Source organism: Sinocyclocheilus rhinocerous, unplaced genomic scaffold (genome assembly GCF_001515625.1).
Source record: "Sinocyclocheilus rhinocerous isolate Xijiao unplaced genomic scaffold, SAMN03320098_v1.1 scaffold1870, whole genome shotgun sequence".
Classification (NCBI taxonomy): domain Eukaryota; kingdom Metazoa; phylum Chordata; class Actinopteri; order Cypriniformes; family Cyprinidae; genus Sinocyclocheilus; species Sinocyclocheilus rhinocerous.
Genome location: NW_015664009.1, coordinates 539,700 through 548,832, shown reverse-complemented (window position 1 = coordinate 548,832; position 9,133 = coordinate 539,700). Strand labels below are relative to the sequence as shown.

At 39.6% G+C, this 9,133-nt stretch overlaps 1 protein-coding gene across 1 annotated transcript in view; it reads left to right on the top strand.

Moving 5' to 3' along the window:
• The first annotated feature begins 718 nt into the window (after positions 1–718).
• The window catches only part of LOC107729120 (uncharacterized), a 51,641-nt gene continuing 43,226 nt past the window's right edge, over positions 719–9,133 (top strand). Inside the window, exon 1 of the mRNA XM_016539501.1 lies at positions 719–1,226. The gene's annotated coding sequence lies outside the window, so the exon portion shown is untranslated. The remainder of the gene's footprint in view (positions 1,227–9,133) is intronic.

The window sequence follows — 9,133 nt, the reverse complement described above, 5'->3', positions numbered from 1 at the left end:
GATAGCCTTATGTGTATGTTACCTTGTGTACTTTTGACTGTTTCATACGTTGTTTTATTTTTAATTAATGTTTTATATGTTTTTCCATTGTGACAACTTACCCCACACAGTGTGGAAAGATGTCTATAGGTGAAATGAAATTGATGTAGAAAAAAGAAATAAAATTGTTAAATTATCAACAGTTGTATTCCAGGGGAAACGATATATATTTTTTTTATTTCATTGAGAGACTTTCGGTATGTGTCTTTCAGACTGTAAATAAACCCATTCCTGAGAAATGTGTAAAAAGTGTGACCGTAAGCCCCGGTCTCCCCTAAAGCATCGTGGTCTTTGTAACGTAACATGAATAACGTAAATGTTATTTGACATCTGAGGATTTTGGCACTTTGCCTTAAACAACTTCATTACCTCTCCGGCTAATTTAACGCGTTTTAATAGCTCTACAAAGTTGATAAACCACAGTTCACAGAGACGCCCTCATTACATAAACAGAGCTTTGTTGATCTCTGCACTCATCCGTCGTAATTGTACGGTTTTGGGGAGACTGATCATATTCCCTGAAGCAAAATGATGAATGAAGACAGCAGCAGTAAAGGAGTTAACGCTGACAGGAAGTTCAAGGAGTCCGTGTCCGCGGGGGGCACGTCAATACTCCTCTCACACTCGCGCTCACTTACTTTCAAATCACATGTAGCCAAACTCACTTCACTCCTTCTCAGTTCTCCACTAGCAATTTCCTAGCATTTTTATATGAATACATTTCCTATTCAGTCTAAATGTAGTGTGAGTATGGATAACGGAGACAAAGAAACCAAAGGGAAGATGTTCCATTCTTAATTTTACGGGTTTTTTTTACGCTAGCGTTTCTTTCAGTGTTCGCACGCGCGGAGAGTCCGGAGTGAGTGACGCGTGACTGTTACTCATATATGGGACTGTGTTCGCACGAGCAGTGAATCCAGTGAGGATGACACTTCATACTCAGCGGCGAGACTCTCAAGAAAGTTGGAAGCTGAACACTGGAGCATCCAGCGTTGCTTAGTGCATTACAATACATGAAGTCAAGCCTCCAGACGCGCTGTTTAGTCAAAGCAAGCAGGAATACTCCCTGATGCGCACGAGCTGGGAAAACTTGATCCCTTTCATCAAAGTGGGATATTAGGATTGGAAACTGAGTGAGTACATTGGCTGCGTTACTTTTGATGTCTCCGATCAGCACAGCTGTAAAGGTATGTGTCACAGCTTGTCAACTATTTCAGACTTGTCAATTTGATTTTCTCACGGTCAGAGATACTTATCTAGTTTTAATAAATAATATTTCTAAGCGTCTAACAACTGGCACGTAGATCGATGCAGTTAATTCAACAAAGAGATTGCTGTATCACAGTAATGGTGTATTCATATGTGCAAGTTAAGACTTGTTTGGGTGTCTCTCATCATCGTCATCGTCATCATCTTCATGTCTTGGACCTGTAAAATCATTTTTGTTTAGTACACCAAATCCTCCTTTTGTTTAGTAATACTTATTTCAATTTGTTTACTCACTCCAGATTAATTGATGTCATACAGTTCCTAATTATGTTTTCATAAAAGATGCATTATGCTTTCATTTCTCTATAGCCTGCAGGGGGGAAAATGGCTTAAATCAGGATGGTTAGCTGGTCTTAATTGGTCTCCCAGGCTAGTTAAGGTGATCTGTTGTCTGGTTTAAGAGGGATTTTTTGGCGCTTTTAGCTAGCTGGACTAGGGAAACCAGCTAAAAACACTTGATTGTAAGACCAAACCAGATAAGATCAGCAAACCAGTTTAAGATGGATTAAGTTTTTTTTTTAGCAGGGTTCTATACTGTACACCTTGTTACTGGTTTAAGATGGTTTAAGCTGGTTTTCCAGCCTGGCAAGTGCTCAAAACCCCACTAAAACCATCACAACAGACCGGCTAACCACCTTAGGCTGATTTGAGATGTTTTTTCCCCCCAGCAGGGTATAGACTCATTTCTTAAGATATGTGTATTACCTCAATCGTAGCTCACAGGCAGCAGTGGAAACCCCTTCACCATGGGATTGCTGTCAGCATCAGATCTTTTGTCAGACATTTAAAGTCCAGGCTTTCTCAACTGCTCTTACAGCCCCCTCTTGCTCAACAAACACTATTTTCTTTAGCAGCTGGAATGCTGACCATTCGGGGTGGACAAATAAAACTTCCCAATGAATCCCGTCTGGTCTCAATTTACTCACTCGTTAGTTCAGCCGGGAATACAAACTCATTGAAAAGATGTCAGTTGTTACATGTGGGAATCTGTATGAGCAAATATTGCCTGCGTTAAGCCCAAAATATGTCAGTTTCTATTCAAAAAGAAATTCGGCTCCAATGAAATCATGTGATTGATTGGACAAAAACGTATGTAATGCATCTCAGCTATTCTGAATTTCATTATAGTGCTGTTGTTTTGTGAGTTTATGTTGATGTGCATTATGACCTAAACACACACCACACAGTTTGTCTGTCAGTTCGTCTGTCAGTAGATCTGTGGAGTAATGTTTATTTTCCTTTTAAACACGCAAGACATATGTGTTCTCCACCGACTTCAAGGTCTACAATTTCTTAAAAATGTCAGCACACATGGATTTGAGCTCTGAAAACTCTCCACAAATGACACTTTTTCCAGCTTATGTTATTTTGAAAATTGCAGCATATCTTAGGGCAAAACAATATCTTAAATATCGCTCATTTGGGTCTTTAGGGAGGAAAAGGGTATTGTTTGGTCATTTTCATCATATCAAAGAGAAGAATAGGCTTCAGGATTGGTCATGGAATCTGAACTGAGAGGCAGGAAGTCAGCCAAACCCTCCCTCTGGATGTTTGGACCTTTGAATGTGAAGGTTAACATGCAAAGCTCTGTTTGCTTTGAAAACCAACATCCCCTTTTCACCATCCACTTATTCACTTGAAAAACTGTCCTTGCTAATGCCATCCTGCTGCTTAGTTTACCATGAATTTAGGAGACAAACCCCCTCCTCCTAAGAGCTCAGAGGGAATCCGCCAAATCCCCATTTCCTCCCACTGCACCCCAGCTACAAGAATCTGTGCTGATGAGCTTCCCAGCCCCATGCTCCATGTCCCTTATGGAGAGATGCAGTACAACCTGTATCTGAGGTGCAAAGCGCAGCTTGAATTCTGTGTATTGTCTTTCATAGTGTCAGTATTTTTGTTGCAAATGCTGAGCTTTAACACCCAAGTCTACTTCGGTTTTTACTTATATGCCACACTTTTAAAATAAAAGTTATTTATTTGGCATCTATGGTTAATAAACCTTTAACATCCATAGAACCTTTCCATTATGCTAAAGGTTATTTGTAGTGGTAAAAGGTTCTTTAAATGATTAAATTGTTCTTCACATTCAGAAAATATTATTCTTTTGAGAGCTGTTCACTGAAAGGTTCTTTGGAGAACAGAGTTTTCAAACTGCATACTTTTTAGGCTCAGCTTGCATGTGTGCATTAAATATGTTTGCACTAATTAGTTAGTACACCTACTCTGAGTCTGTTTCACAGTCTGTAAAGAAATGGAGGAGTTGGAACAACAAATAAAATCTACTGAAGGCTATGACAACAATAGGCACTAGGGCTGCACGATAAATCGAAATGGAATCGAGATCGCGATTCGACAGAAGCTGCGATTGTCATGCGTATCTTTCAGTGATCTTACAGCACTGTAAATGCGCATGACAATCGCATTTGATTAATCGTGCAGCCCTAATAGGCACTCACATAAACGAGTTACCCATAACTCTAGTTTTAACGAGTACAACAACTTTTTTTTGCTCATAACATGTGGAGAGAAATAGTGCAGGCACTAGACAAGGATGAAACTTTCTAGTGTGCATGAGTTGAGTGCTTGTGTTCGCTTACGCTATCTCTAATGGAGAATATTTTAAAAGCCTATGCGTTCAGCTGCACATGTACTTTGTGCTAAGCATAAAATATTAAGCACTTAAGCATTGTATTTATGCTATGAATGAAGACATTCTATAGAGTGCTGCAGCCGTGAGGTCAAAACCTGGAAGACTAATTTGCAATGGGTTCCGTCAAGATTTTCCTGTGGATTTTTATAATGGGTTTTTCAGTTTATGAGTAAAACAAGGTTTGTGGTAAATATAAATTGATGATATTTGGACATTTTGTTGTTGAATGTGCACTGCATACATTCTTATGGTTACTTAATAAAAAACAAATTGCTGCTTCAATTTTTTTTTTCAGTTTTCAGTATGGGTTTGTCTAATTCACGTTGCAGAGTAAAACGCCCAAATATCGTCAATTTATATTTGCCACAGACCTTGTTTTACTCATAAATTTAAAACCCCCATTTTAAAAATCCATAAGACAATCTCGAGGGAAGTCATGGCAAATTAGTCTTCCAGCATTTGACATCACGGCTGCAGCACTCTATTAGAAAATTTAATTAATTTTGAGATTTCATTTTCATCTCAAAGGCAAATGTTCTCAGATATTCCCAGATAAGAGCATCTGCCTGGCAGATTTCGAGGTTTTGATGGAGGTAGTAATGCAAACACAGACAGAATCCCCCCCACTCCGACCTCTGAAGCCCCCAGAATGAGCGCTAGAGCAGTCCCTCAGCAGCCAAGAGCTTTACACCCATCTCCCTCAAACAGCGGCATTTCCGACACTGGCGGAGGAGAAAAGAGCTGGAAGCGGTTCAAAGAGTTAATGGGTTTGGGAGGGGACGAGCTTGTTGACGGTGGAGTTTGCTGACTCCGTCCATCTCAAGGAGTCTTGTGTTTGCAGTGTTGACGGAGCGGGTACGTTTGAGAGAGATTTCAAATGCAGGTGTGTGAAAACGCACAGTTGTGAATGCCGTCCTCTGTCTGGTGACTCAAAACCGCACTGTCTCTCTGCCCGACTTGGCTGCATCCTCCATGAGTAATTCGTCCCCACCCTCCTATGCTTCTCTATGACTTTTGATCACCCCAGGATTCTGTCTGCACACCTGCCACGTTCTTTCATCCAGGTCAAAGTTCACGACACTTCTGCATCATTCCCTCTGTCTACACTTTGCCTTGCCTGGATCATTATCCATTTGTCCTTTTTTTATCTCTTATCGTCGATCACTAGAAACATTCCTGTTTGTAATATATAACTGTTTAACTTCCCAGGCTCTGTACACTATATGCATGACATAGCGCTTCCTTTTCCTGGCTACTAAAAGGTCCATTAGCCCCCCTTTTCCCGCTGTTGATAAATTGATGGGGCTGCATGCTAGTTTGTCAGCTTGAACTTTATGGACAGACACTTATTATTTTATAGACACCATTTGCAGCACAGCTTTCCTTCTGTAATTAGTTGCATACACTAAGACAAAGGGAATTTCCCTGTTGGAGCAGGCAAGAACTCAGGGCTACAGGCCCTTTTTTATAGCCCCACTCTTCACTACACCCGATGACACTTTTATTGAGCCTCAGGAACTTGGATGTTTCAGCCCTCTCAGCCAAAACTCTTTCCCCTCACTGTATGTTCTCTGGGGAATGATTGCTTTTCTGTGCAATCATGACATATTTCTGAAAAACCATGAACCATGGTCTTTTGAACTATATAAACTGCTTTCTATTGGTCATTGTGAGGTCACTGGCCTTGTTTCATCATGTGAATGGCTGGGAAAGCTCTGCTCTTGCTGGCCAGTTGATGATGGCCAAATTTGGATGATCTCACATGGCCTTCATTACTGATGCACAGCTGTTTTACTGTGCGCTAATGGGTCATTTCAAAATGTAGGCCAAATTCCCAAAGCTTCAAAATTTGTGCATGAAATGTGTTGAACATTGAGCTCAATAGGAACAATCTGAAAAAAATAGAACGGGACACATTATAAACCTAATCAGCTTGGCTGGTGAATATTAATTATTTGACTTGACATTTTTTACTAGTTGTAACTGATCGGCTAAGATGCAGACATTTTTTCTACTTTTTATGTGTTTTATGTGCAATGACTTTAATAGACTTGTTGAGCACATTTTAATTAATAGATTAAAGGGGTAATATGATGCTGCTAAAAAGAACATTATTTTGTGTATTTGGTGTAATGAAATGTGTTTATGCGGTTTAAGGTTCAAAAAACACATTATTTTCCACATACTGTACATTATTGTTTCTCCTCTATGCCCTGCCTTTCTGAAACACGTCGATTTTTACAAAGCTCATCGTTCTAAAAAAGCGAGGTGTGCTGTGATTGGCCAGCTATCCAGTGCGTTGTGATTGGCCGAATACCTCAAGCGTGTGACGGAAATGTTACGCCCCTACCATATTGTGATGATGCCCTGTCAGGCTGGAGCGATGATTCAAAAACATGAAAACCCATTATAAACGAGGCATTCGTTGCATCCAGTGGGGACATGATTATGGATTATAATGACTTATACTGTCTTTTTACGCGTTGCGTTGCATCGCGCCGCGTAAACTTAAAACCATGTCTGCATTTGTGATCGGAGAAATGACAAACAACAAGCCCTGCTCTACACTGCCCAAAAAACTCGCTTTAAATATATAAAATATAAAAAACTTTACTTACAGTCTTTGAGGCAGAACAGCCAGCATTGTAGTCTACTCTCCCAGGATCAGGAAACGGTTGTTAGAACGAGCCGTTTTAGGTAGGTGTGGCTGACTCAACTTTTATAAAGAATATCTCTTTGGATTTGAGACTTTAGTCTTTGCAACTTTACAGATCTTCTTTATGCACCAAGAGCTTGTAACACTCCAAAGAGAAAGGAAAAATTGAAATCGCATCATATGCGATTTCTTTAAAAATAATTTTGGGTAGTGGGAAGAAAGTAAAATATTAGGTTGATAAAACTGTATTGATAATATCAAGATAAGAAAAAGTCTCATTGGTAGAATTAAATCATAAAATTCTTGGAAAGTGTTGCACATTTTTTATTTATTTTATTTATTTTTAAATTATTTTTTATTGCCTACAAAGGCAAAACACCATAATTATGACAACACTGAAAGTGCAAAAATGGCTTTTATGGCCATTTTTTTTTTTTTATGAATTGTTTAATTGTTAGTATAGTTGAACCATCACAGATCATAGACATGATTCAATTCATAACTTAATTTTGACTAAATTTTTAGTTTGTGTTTTGCCTTTGTCCAAAATTAACTCCTGATGTGAGAAATTGGCAAATGCTTGATCTTAAAGTCACTTATTTATGTAACTATATTGTGCTGTTATCACTTTGTCAAGAAAAGAAAAACTCTTGAAATTTGATGATTTTTTTTCCGTCAGAAAAAATCGTGGCATGGTGTGACTCCTAAAAACAGAAGTGACATGTCCATGTCTTCAGTTATAATTGTTATTCCATTCCAAGTCAGTTATTATTTGCTCTGAGAAACCGTGTCATTACCATATTTTACAACCCCCACTTGTAATTGTCTAAGAAGATACAATATTGAACAAAGGCTTGAAAAAAAAGGAGCACATACAGCGTGGCCTGCATTATTATCCCTCCCTTCTCACTGCCCCTTTGCTTTCATGCCCACTGCATTTCCTTACCAGCATGTGTAAATACGGGTGACCACCCCAACCGCGCATTATCCATTGTGTTTGTGAAGTCTTTGTTGTCCAACCGAACAAGGAAAAGGCTAAAAAAATGGTGCTGGCAGTGGGCAGACATGTTGAAGGAGGAGTGGAGAGGTGGATGGCAGTGCTGTGGTCCGGCTCCAGAGGGAAATGTGAAGGTCAGCTGGAAAACAAACAATAACCTTCAAAACTCTCGGTGTAAGACAACAGAGCAGCAGGGCCGGGACTGACCCCCTCGCATGGGCTACAATAGTCACGCTTCTGTTTATTTATGTGTTTGGGTGCATCAGCATTGACCTCACTGAACAGGTCAGCTGTTGAACATCAAAACACATATTCACCCCTCCACACACTCACATGCACTCTGTTTATGTCTGTCGAGCAGTTTTAGATAGATGGACGTTGCATTGGGTGTGAGTGCGTTTATAGTAGTGGGCTCTGTTTGCAATAAAAATTCATCTGTTGACAATTCTTTACAGTTCAGTGTCAAAAGTAATAGTTTTTAATGCTTTTTTAAATACTGTAGTTAAAACCAGAAGCTTTGCTTCTGCTTTGTGTTTTTGTTTGCAAAATAACCATGAAGAAAATGAATAATTGTCTTAACATGTTCAAGAAACTGTTCAGTGAATAAAATTTATTTTATTGGCATCTGTGGTTGCAAAAATAACCTTTAACTACCATGAAACCTTTCCTTGCACAAAAGGGTCTTTACAGTGGAAAAAGGTTCTTAACATTATTAAAAAGTTCTTTACACTAAGAAAATGTAACCTTCTGAAAGGTTCTTTTGGGGAACCTATGGCAGGGGCAGGCACGTGCACACATAGACATCAAAGGGGGCTTGAGCACCTGCCCTTTTTCTTCCTCGAGAGAAAGTGCCCTTTTTTCTAGGGAGTCTTTTTTTGTTTTTTGTTTTTTTTTAAATAAATGAATATATGTATATATTGTGCGCATGTGTTTCTGTTTGCGCACAACTTTCCCTGTCAAACAAATAAAAAAATCAAAATATCAGGTTGGGTTTATAAGTTGAGTTGAGTTGCCTTTCTCCGCGTCTCCGCGCAGCACAGCAGTGTAGCGCACAGTGATCGGCACATCACAGACAGACAGAGAGCCACAGAAGTGACACCCTCCCTCCCTTTCCAGTAGTGTTTGTCTTGGTGTGGAGGTGAGTGGTGGTGATGAACAAAAGACTACGCTACCTGTGTAATCAAATTTACAGCTAATTATCCAAAAGACAAAAGGCTTTTTATTCAGCGGCCTCGTTTCTCTTCGACGGCTTTCAGCCTCACCCTGCTTCATTCTACTACGTTAATAAATTATTAGCTCATCCATGAACATGATTTCAGCCCAAGTCCCGTCGGACTGCATCGGCTGTGGGGATGAAGACCACAACTCCTATGATTCCACACTCAGTCACGGCGTCATCAAACTACGCCTTTGTCTATTTGTTTATTTTGAATATGCGCCCTCTAGCGACGAAAATTACATATTGTGCCTTTAATCAGTATCACGCGAAGACTGACGTTTTTTCCACCAAATGTAATGG